Below are 12,157 nucleotides of genomic sequence, written 5' to 3'. Positions count from 1 at the left end.
CTACGATTTGCAACTGAACATGGGGACAAAGATTGTACTTTTTGGAGAAATGTCCTCTGGTCTGATGAAACAAAAATAGAACTGTTTGGCCATAATGACCATCGTTATGTCTGGAGGAAAAAGGGGGAGGCTTGCAAGCCGAAGAACACCATCCCAACTGTGAAGCACGGGGGTGGCATCATCATGTTGTGGGGATGCTTTGCTGCAGGAGGGACTGGTGCACTTCACAAAATAGATGGCATCATGAGGAAGAAAAATGATGTGGATATATTGAAGCAACATCTCAAGACATCAGTCAGGAAGTTAAACTTGGTCGCAAATGGGTCTTCCAAATGGACAATCACCCCAAGCATACATCCAAGTTGTGGCAAAATGGCTTAAGGACAACAAAGTTAAGGTATTGGAGTGGCCATCACAAAGCTCTGACCTCAATCCTATGGAAAATCTGTGGGCAGAACTGAAAAAGCGTGTGCGAGCGAGGAGGCCTACAAACCTGACTCAGTTACACCAGTTCTGTCAGGAGGAATGGGCCAACTTATTCTGGGAAGCTTGTGGAAGGCTATCCGAAACATTTGACCCCTTTAACAATTTAAAGCCAACACTACCAAATACTAATTGAATGTATGTAAACTTCTGACCCACTGGGAATGTGATGAAAGAACTAAAAGTTGAGATAAATCATTCTCTCTACTATTATTCTGACATTTCACATTCTTATAAAAAGTGGTGATCGTAACTGACCTACGACAGGGAATTTTTAGTTGACATGTATTTGGCTAAGGGGTATGTAAACTTCCGACTTGAACTGTATCAAGAGAACATCCCTGGTCAACTTACTGCATCTGATCCGCCTGTCAAGTCCTGACCTTAGTTCCTTTTTTTATGTCTCTATTTTAGGTTGGTCAGGGCATGAGTTGGGGTGGGCATTCTATATTTTATATTTTATATTTATGTTTGTATTTCTATGTGTTTGGCCTGGTATGGTTCCCAATCAGAGGCAGCTGTCAATCGTTGTCTCTGATTGAGAACCATACTTAGGCAGCCTGTTTTCACCCTTGAGTTGTGGGTAGTTGTTTTCTGTACCAGACAGGACTGTTTCGTTTGTTCCGTTTTGTTATTTTTGTTCCAGTGTTCAGTGTAATTAGAAGATCATGAACACGTACCACGCTGCACCTTGGTCCTCTCCTTCTTCCACCTACGACAGCCGTTACACTGGCGGACTCACTAAACACAAATGCTTTGTTTGTAAATTATGGCTGAGTGTTGGAGTATGGCCCTAGCTATCTGTAAATAACTAAAAATACATACATCCCCATCATTTGAAATGATTTTTATTTGTAATACTTAAGTATTTTAGCAATCACATGTACTTTTGATACTTAAGTATATTTAAGACCAAATACTTTCAGACTTTTACTCAAGTCATATTTTACTGGGTGACTTTTACTTTTACTTGAGTCCTTTTATATTAAGGTATATTTTACTTTTACTCAAATATGACAATTTGGTACTTTTTCCACCATTACTCAAATATGACAATTTGGTACTTTTTCCACCATTAATGATACGTCATGTACCGCATGTTCCATTCAGCAGGAACAGGGTCATATGTCTGTATGTGTCACAGGATGTGACTCAGTCTGAATGATCAAGTGTTGGGACATCTCTTCTTTAGCACAGGGATCAATGACGATGATGTGCGATGGGCTTGTCCCCCAAAAGTAGAAGTGGTTTCACAAGAAACAGTATAATTATTACTCTTTATTTGGAATCATTGGAGCTGCTGAGCATACACTATTATGGCGTGTTTTCAATGTGCAATATCGTGAGGTATTTATACAAGTGAAGACAGAAATGACAATGGCCTAATTGTGACTACAAATCAAACATCAATGGTCTTGGTTTAATCTCAAAACATGACTAACACATCTCTCAACATCTATGATCTATTGGGAATCCAAATGTCAGCCTTATTTGTGATATATTACAGCACTGTAGTCTATATTTAACAAGTTTAACATGCATTCAAATGTTATGTGGTTTATCAGTGTGTCCTCATAGGCCTTACCCTTACAAAGACAATAATTAGAGGGTCCCTTTCTTATTGTTAGCTTGTGTTTTGTCTCTATAGGCCTACATATGAATTTGGGTCAACACTTAAGCCTTTTATCCTCCCCCTGTAGATGACTGGGGGATTACAACACAGTCAAAATAAGTGCTTTGCTGATAAGTGACAGAAAAAGCCAGACCAGCTCAAGCCTGTTTCCTTGACCGAGACAGTGATGTTGTCAACAGCTATTTCCAAGAGTGCCGTTTAACAAATGATCCCTATACTTTGGCCTTCTGCTTTTTACGTTGTTGTTCATCTTACATCAGCTACAGGTTTATAACAGGACAGTTTTTTTTTTCACATGATGAAAAACATGAAAAATCATAATCTCCTAAAAGGCTAATACTGATGTTTGCTGGCTGAACAGTTTAACCATGAAACACTCCATAGATGTGACATCATCATGTCACCACTAGGGCTGTGGCGATCCTGACATTTTTGTCAGCTGTGGATTGTCAAGCAAATAACTGCCGGGCTCACGGTAATTGACTATTAATTAACCTAAACATGTTTAGCATCTCTTGGCTTCCACGCATAGCCTACACTGATGCACACCTTTTGGAACATCTGTGTTTAAAAAGTCTAATAAATCCATGTAATTTAGCCTACACCGTCACAATAAGTCCATGTAATAAAGCCTACACCGTCACAATAAGTCCATGTAATATAGCCTACACCGTCACAATAAGTCCATGTAATATAGCCTACACCGTCACAATAAGTCCATGTAATATAGCCTACACCGTCACAATAAGTCCATGTAATATAGCCTACACCGTCACAATAAGTCCATGTAATATAGCCTACACACCGTCACAATAAGTCCATGTAATATAGCCTACACCGTCACAATAAGTCCTTGTAATATAGCCTACACCGTCACAATAAGTCCCTGTAATATAGCCCACACCGTCACAATAATCCATGTAATTTAGCCTACACCGTCACAATAAGTCCATGTAATATAGCCTACACCGTCACAATAAGTCCATGTAATATAGCCTCCACACCGTCACAATAAGTCCATGTAATATAGCCTACACCGTCACAATAAGTCCATGTAATATAGCCTCCACCGTCACAATAAGTCCATGTAATATAGCCTACACCGTCACAATAAGTCCATGTAATATAGCCTACACCGTCACAATAAGTCCATGTAATATAGCCCACACCGTCACAATAAGTCCATGTAATTTAGCCTACACCGTCACAATAAGTCCATGTAATATAGCCTACACACCGTCACAATAAGTCCATGTAATATAGCCTCCACCGTCACAATAAGTCCATGTAATATAGCCTACACCGTCACAATAAGTACATGTAATATAGCCTACACCGTCACAATAAGTCCATGTAATATAGCCTACACCGTCACAATAAGTCCATGTAATATAGCCTCCACACCGTCACAATAAGTCCATGTAATATAGCCTCCACCGTCACAATAAGTCCATGTAATATAGCCTACACACTGTCACAATAAGTCCATGTAATATAGCCTACACACCGTCACAATAAGTCCATGTAATATAGCCTACACCGTCACAATAAGTCCATGTAATATAGCCTACACCGTCACAATAAGTCCATGTAATATAGCCCACACCGTCACAATAAGTCCATGTAATTTAGCCTACACCGTCACAATAAGTCCATGTAATATAGCCTACACACGTCACAATAAGTCCATGTAATATAGCCTACACCGTCACAATAAGTCCATGTAATATAGCCTACACCGTCACAATAAGTACATGTAATATAGCCTACACCGTCACAATAAGTCCATGTAATATAGCCTACACCGTCACAATAAGTCCATGTAATATAGCCTACACACCGTCACAATAAGTCCATGTAATATAGCCTACACCGTCACAATAAGTCCATGTAATATAGCCTACACACCGTCACAATAAGTCCATGTAATATAGCCTACACACCATCACAATAAGTCCATGATTTATTTTAGACAGGTCTAAAGAAACATTATATGAAGAAAATGTAGTCTATTTCAGAAGAACAGAATAGCATACTCTGAGTTGTCCTTATGTTAGGCCCTGATATGGCTGTGAGCTATACTAGTTCATTTAGCAGGCAAGATTTGCTTAGAAGTACATGGCATTATTTTTTATTATTTTATAGTATGAACAATACAATTGAAGGTCGCTGAATAAAATAGTAAGAATATTTTCCCCGAACGATTTCCAAGGAAGTGCTGTTGAGCGGTGAACAAAGAAACAGGTCCTCCTATAAGCTTCATTTCGAGTTATTTATACAACTTTAGTTGTGAAACAAACGTTGGGCTATATGTTTAGATTTTTAATACAGTATAATAACGATGATGTAATACATTCACCAATGCATTGGTTATTGTTCAAAGTCAAACCTCCACCGTGTATCTGTGTGCCATAGTACTAGTTTGTTATATATCGTGACAATGAGGTATGAATATTGATTAAAGGTTTTTCAGTTTGGCGCATAGGGCTACGTGTTTTATGACCATGTTAACCTTTGACAGATCTTGTGTTTTTTTCAGCCAATGAGAATGCTGATTGTCAACTATAAACTACAGTCAAGGTTATACTCAAGGTTACTGGAGGACATTTTGATTAACTGAATGCTGGTGATTCACCACCACCAGTTCTTTCTTTACCCTGTAGCCTTATATTAACCATGTGTTGGCAGTTTTGGCCGATTGAAAGCAGTAGGCCTGTACTTGTCTCATGCTTTTTAAAAATGTATAGCTTCCCCATTTTGTTATATCATAAGCTATGTTATAAACATCATAAATACGTGGTTGGAAGAATGTCATATAGACATCCAACCTCAACAGCACATTGTTGGTAACACTTTATTTTATGATAGTTTACGCTGGTATTTACCTGGTACTAGGAAATGTGTCGTATCAACTGGTACTTTTAGCAAAAGATTGAAACACTGCTTGTTTTTAACTGCTACTAAATGGTGCCTATGATGTTTGTTTTAATGAATATCATATGAGTGGTTAATGGGTTATTATTGTTTACTTACCATGTGGCCATGTAATTCCTATACTGTAAATAGCTGTTCATTTTTATACCATAAAATAAAGTGGTAACCTTTCTTTTCTTACTAGATAGTGTAGGTGTTAGTGTAAATTTAAAGGAATGCTAAAAAGTGAAATATTTGTCTGCAAAGATGTATATGCATTACAGTCTTAAGAGGGATACTATCCTAGAAATAAATAACTGTAAATAAAATATATTGTTATGACATCATACGCCAAAAGTATTTGCATTGCATTCAACTTAAGAAATTAAATTGATTGGGAAATGACCAAATGGGAACGCTGCAAGAATGATTGTATTTCACCTTTATTTCACCAGGTAGGCCAGTTGAGAACAAGTTCTCATTTACAACTGTGACCTGGCCAAGATAAAGCAAAGCAGTTAGACACAAACAACAACACATGGAATAAACAAACGTACAGTCAATAACACAATAGAAAAAATAAGAAAAAAAGTATATATACAGTGTGTGCAAATGAGGTAAGATAAGAGAGGTAAGGCAATCAAATAGGCCATAGTGGCGAGGTAATTACAATATAGCAATTAAATACTGGAGTGATAGATGTGCAGAAGATGAATGTGCAAGTAGAGATACTGGGGTGCAAAGGAGCAAAATAAATAAATAAATGCAGTATGGGGATGAGGTAGTTGGATGGGCTATTTACCGATGGGCTATGTATAGGGGCTATGTATAGGTGCAATGATCTGTGAGCTGCTCTGACAGCTGGTGCTTGAAGTTAGTTAGGGCGACAAGAGATGAGAGGAATACTTCTGTTATCAGGATCATATTCCGTGGGAAATTACTGTGTAGGCAGGATTTGATCTATGTTTATCTTTGTTAATTATGGTAACTGACTTTGTTGCTTTGGTGTTTGCTTGCTCGCTTGCATGAACCTCTCTTTCTTTCACAGCTAAGTGTACTACTAAACATAAGATAACCAATATTGGTCACCCTTTCTGTGGATTGAGGTAAATCCAGTAGCAGCACAGAAGCTTTGTGTTGAATATGTTTGACAATAGCATGATAGCTTCACTTCTTCACTGCTTTCAATGTTGATTAGAATGGTTTTAGTTTGCAATGCAGCATGGTTTGTTTTGACCATCTAGAAGCTGAAGGGGTATCAGGTGAAGGTGACAGCAAAATCGGTTAATGGTGAGTACTGTCCCACCCTAATCCCTAAAGTGTGTGTGTTTAGTAGTTTGTTTATTAGTGGCTCTCCTAGTTTACATGGAGGTAGTTTTCCCATCAGTAACACTGAAAGCTTTGCTTCCTGGAGGGCTCCCACCCATGGGAGTGGACATAGGTTGGGGGAAAACAACAACCCCAAAGACCACACATGAAAGAGAACATAAGAAAACATCAGTTTCATTGACCCCCACTTACAGAACAGAGGAACTGAACACCACTGTCTACCGTGGTCATCCTGCTGCTCAACCCATCTATTTTAAATATGTATTATTCATGTAAATAAGGTATCAAAACCCGGAAGTATTTCGCAATTTAATGCCCACATACAGTACCCAATTGATAGTTAAAGCTCTATTTATGACATGAGTGTGTGCCCATTCAAGCCAATCCCACACCCGCTCACCTTTTCTGTGGGCAACTAATCCTATATGATTCCTAAATTGAGTTGAGTGTATCAAACATCCTTGAGCAGAATCTGCATATTTGCGACCTTTGACTCATTGTTTTGAAGCAAGTTTGTTTTGGTGTGAGCCATGCAAATGCATGTACACGTGCACATGTTATCAGCACACATTAATGGCATCAGTGTTTAAGGTTTAGCCTTCAGCACAATGGCTAATAGCTCACTCTTTTAACCAGGCACTACTAACAACAGCTAGGGGCTGCACTTGCAAAGGTGAGGTACTGATAAAGACAAACCATTGCTCTTTGGCTTGCTTGGTACTGTGCTTGTTGTTGGTGCCATAGTGTGGAAAGCTACAAGCTACTCTTATAAATCAAATGTTGACAGCTTGGCTTGTCTTGGTCTTCTCTATCTCGAATGGATCCAAATCATATTGTTTTGTGGATGTTTACACTTTGGTGAAATTACGTCATGTCAAAATATTCTACATGACCAAAAGTATGTGGACACCTGCTTATCGAACATCTCTTTCCAAAATCATGGGCATTAATATGGAGTTGGTCCCCCCTTTGCTGCTATAAGAGCCTCCACTCTTCTGGCTTTCCACTAGATGTTGGAACATTGCTGCAGGGACTTGTTTCCATTCAGCCAAAAGAGCACTAGTAAGGTCGGGCACTGAAGTTGGCCAATTAGGCCTGGCTCGCAGTCAGCGTTTCAATGCATCCCAAAGGTGTTCGATGGGGTTGAGGTCAGGGCTCTGCACAGACCAGTCAAGTTCTTCCACGCAGATCTCAACAAACCATTTCTGTATGGATCTCGATTTGTGCACAAGGGCATTTTCATACTGGAACAGGAAAGGACTTTCCCCAAACTGTTTCCACAAAGTTGGAAGCTCAGAATCGTCTAGAATGTAATCACATGATGTAGCGTTAAGATTTCCCTTCACTGGAACTAAGGGGCCTAGCCAAACCATGAAAAACAGCCCCAGACCATTATTCCTCCTTCACCAAACTTTACAGTTGGCACTATGAATTGTGTGGCCTACCACTTCGCAGCTGAGCCGTTGCTGCTCCTATACGTTTCCTCTTCACAATAACAGCACTTAACAGTTGACCAGGGCAGCTCTAGCAAGGCATGAATTTGACAAACTGACTTAATGGAAAGGTGGCATTCTATGATGGTGGCACGTTGAAAGTCACTGAGCTTTTAAGTAAGGCCTTCTACTGCAAATGTTTGTCTATGGAGATTGCATGGCTGCGTGCTTGGCTGAAATAGCCAAATCCACTCATTTGAAGGCGTGTCCACATACTTTTGTATATATAATGTATGATGAGAACATGTCATCACTTGCTTGTAGATTTTTCAGAAGGAAAATAATATGTTTTTTGCAAGTTAACCTTAGGTTGTTTGACAGGGACACTGTTTCACTCTGTTTCTCTCTCTCTCTTTTCAACACACGAATTCAGCAGATTATCAGGTCCTTGAAAACGAAACCAAACAACCCAGGACAAGCAATTTACCCCAATATGGGAACAAAGTGAATACTTTAGGGGAAGAGAAACACATTACATTGCAGAGAGGATAGACTGACGGATACAAGAAACACTCAAAGCAAAACACAATATAACAGTTCTAACATATAAAAGTCAACTAGGATGAAAGTTGTAGATAAGGGAAGTGTTTTCTAGCCAATGATGGTTCAGCAACAGACTATCCCTACATCCAATGTCCTTGACATTGCCTCTAGATTTCAAGGAGGGGAGGGGGGTGTAGATAGCCCTTCTTGAATGAGCTGCCAGGAGAGAATGTCAAAGAATCCCATGAATGAGAACAGAACAGAGTGTATTTAGCAGGATCCCAAAAGTACATATTGAAATGGAGCAATTTCTTTTGGTTTGTTTACAATTTGTTCAAGAAGGGGGATCTTTCCTCTGTTAATTGATTAAGGTTGTACATTGCACCAGTATTCTCCCACTTTCTTTTGATATAGGAAAACACCCATCTTATGATCTGGACTTTTTTATTATGGTCTGGTATTTACCCATCTCTGAACTGAAGCCCGCCTTCAGGTGTTAACACACCTCCAGGGTTTTTTGATCAACTTCTGGCTCTCCCACTCAGTGCTAGCTTTATTAAAGGCCATTGTGTTGGAGGAGTCTGTCGACTGAGAATTTACGTCTACGTTCACAGAAAATGACAGCTTGGCTCGGCTCACCGCATTCTTTCGCCTCCCACGCACATTCTCTTAAGGAAGCGGCTCTCAAGTTTCAAACACACTCAGGCTTATAGACACCCTTCGCTACACACACACACTATTCAGTGTTTTACCTTACTGAGTCTCCGTGGCACTAAAGGCCAGTCTCTATGATTCCCCCTGAACATTCCAGTGGGGTTATTATGGTTTGAATGAGTAAGCATAGACTATCTATAAAAAGGAAATGACCACACAACAGCACACCATAAAAGTTATATTGAAGTCTCATGAGCATCAGACTGCCACAGTGGCACTTCACTGAAACTAACATTCCTGAATCATCTACTGTGTTCCTGCTAAGGCTGGCCAACTCTTTGGATATATTTTTCTGTCACAGTAGCTATATAAAAATATATTATTTTAATTTGGTTATTCTAGCTAACATGCCTTCCTGGTAGTACTTTTAACCTATTTCAGCTCACACCAACAAACTTCAACAAATTAACTTCCCATTGTGTGTTCCTGGATTCATATTTACTTCCTGCTTTTTTTCACCTTTCCCCTCCATTGTCACAGTCACCTGTCTTGTCCTTGCCGTGACGAGCCAGTGACATTTGATACTGTCAGTAAATATAATATTCTTTACAGAAATTGACGTGTCAGTCAATATTCTCTCCTTCTCTCCACAGCCTCCACTATTCTTCCCATAGGCTTTCTGTCCTTCTCCCCACTCCTTGCACATGATGTTTGCTTCCTCCTAAAACAAATTTACCCTGGCTAGTTTACCAGCAGGCAGGCAGGCATACAAGAGCAGGCTTGTCTGTGGTGAAGCAATATACCAGGAAATGAGCTTTAGCACACACAGCTCCTCTCTCATCTGATGTGTTGTTGTCTTCTGGTTATGGCTCTTGATAAACCATGTTCGATCACATAGTCTCCACACTGAATAAGATGGACAGTATGTGTAAGCACAACGCAACACGGGGGGCCTGGATACAGCCTTTAGCCGTGGTATATTGGCAAAATATCACAAACCCAGAGGTGCCTTATTGCTATTATAAACTAGTTACCAGCATAATTAAAACAGTAAAAATAAATGCTCTGTCATACCAGTGGAATACGGTCTGATATACCACAGCTTTCAGCCAATCAGCATTCAGGACTCGAACCAGCCGGAATATAATAAGAAATAGCTTATTCTCTCTGACACACATAGAGATAGACACTGTGACTGTTTGTTTAGTGAGTAATACTTGGAATGGGAAGTATGTACTGTAACTGTGTGGTAATGAAGTATCTGTCCAGGCTGCCAGCAAAAGCCAATGGAACAGTGTACTGGAGGAAAACAAGCTCTTTCTTTGTGTATTTGTTACAAAGTTTGGATTAGTGATTAGATTTGCAGGACAAATTCAATTAAAGTGGATGTTTGGAGGCAAATTCAGTTATGAATCCGAGTTGAGGTTAATTTCAGTTCCTTGGAGTTGTACGGTGATTTACATTTGGGCTATGCTCACTACTTTGAATGTCTATATGTCACAGCCTTACGTTTAAACATTAGTAATCAAACGAACAGCTGGCAATGCTGTTGCAATTAGCATCCTCTTTCAAGATCCAACATGTTCAATTCGTTGTTGTAATCCCCCATTCTGTTTTTCCAGTTTGTTCTGTTTTGGGTATGGGTGGCAGGTGGAGGAGGGTTATTCCTATTTCTAACCAGCAAGGTAGGAGCAGGATTAGCACAATGTGAGGTATAGTCATGCCTGAGCTCATAGTTAGCTAGCTACAACTGGTCCTAAAATAGTGTTCCCACGCCTTTCTCAGGAAAATTGGCTATTTTTGCTTTGTTAGCACCTTAGGGGAAAACACTGTCAGCTGATACTGAAAAAGAGTAGTCCTGAATCCTGTGAAGACCAGATTTGACTGGATTATGCAGGTCCTGGTAGCAACACCACATCATACGTACAAGGGTTTGTTTCAGGAAATCAGTGCCAAATATGGCCAGGAGGAAGTGACTCCATCCTAATCACTTCAAATCAAATTTTATTGGTCATACCATATTTAGCAGATGTTATTGCGGGTGTAGCGGAATGCTTGTGTTCCTTGCTCCAACAGTGCAGTTATATCTAACAATACACAACAATATACACTAATCTAAAAAGTAAAAGAATGGAATTAAGAAATATAGAAATATTAGGATGAGCAATGTCGGAGTCCAAAGTATAAATACAGTATATACAGTACCAGTCAAAAGTTTGGACACACCTGCTCATTCAAGGGTTTTTCCTTATTTTTACTATTTTATACATTGTAGAATAATTGTGAAGATATAAAAACTATGAAATAACACATATGTAATCATGTAGTAACCAAAAAAAGTGTTAAACAAATCAAAATATATTTTATATTTTAGACTCTTTAAAGCCACCCTTTGCAGCTTTGCACGCTCTTGGCATTCTCTCAACCAGCTTCACCTAGAATTATTTTCCAACAGTTTTGAAGGAGTTCCCACATATACTGAGCACTTGCTGGCTGCTTTTCCTTCACTCTGCAGTCCAACTCATCCCAAACCATCTCAATTGGGTTGAGGTCGTGTGATTGTGGAGGACAGGTCATCTGATGCAGCACTCCATCACTTTCCTCCTTGGTCAAATAGCCCTTACACAGCCTGGAGGTGTGTTGGATCATTGTCCTTTTGAAAACAAATGATAGTCCCCCAAAGTACAAACCAGATGGGATGGCGTATCGCTACAGAATGCTGTGGTAGCCATGCTGGTTAAGGGTGCCTTGAATTCTAAATAAATCACAGACAGTGTCACCAGCAAAGCACCCCCACACCATCACACCTCCTCTATGCTTCATGGTGGGAACCACACATGCAGAGATCAACCGTTCACCTATTCTGCATCTCACAAAAACACAGCGGGTGGAACCAAAAATCTCAAATTTGGACTCATCAGACCAAAGGACAGATTTACACCGGTCTAATGTCCATTGATTGTGTTTCTTAGCCCAAGCAAGTCTGTTCTTCTTATTTGTGTCCTTAAGTAATGGTTTCTTTGCAGCAATTCGACCATGAAGGATTGATTCACGCAGTCTCCTCTGAACAGTTGATGTTGAGATATGTCTGTTACTTGAACTCTGAGAAGCATTTATTTGGGCTGCAATTTCTGAGCCTGGTAATTCTAATGAACTTATCCTCTGCAGC

Source organism: Oncorhynchus mykiss, chromosome 2, assembly GCF_013265735.2.
Source record: "Oncorhynchus mykiss isolate Arlee chromosome 2, USDA_OmykA_1.1, whole genome shotgun sequence".
NCBI classification, from domain to species: Eukaryota; Metazoa; Chordata; class Actinopteri; order Salmoniformes; family Salmonidae; genus Oncorhynchus; species Oncorhynchus mykiss.
The sequence above is the reverse complement of the archived record's forward strand: the minus strand, read 5'-3'. Positions refer to the sequence as shown.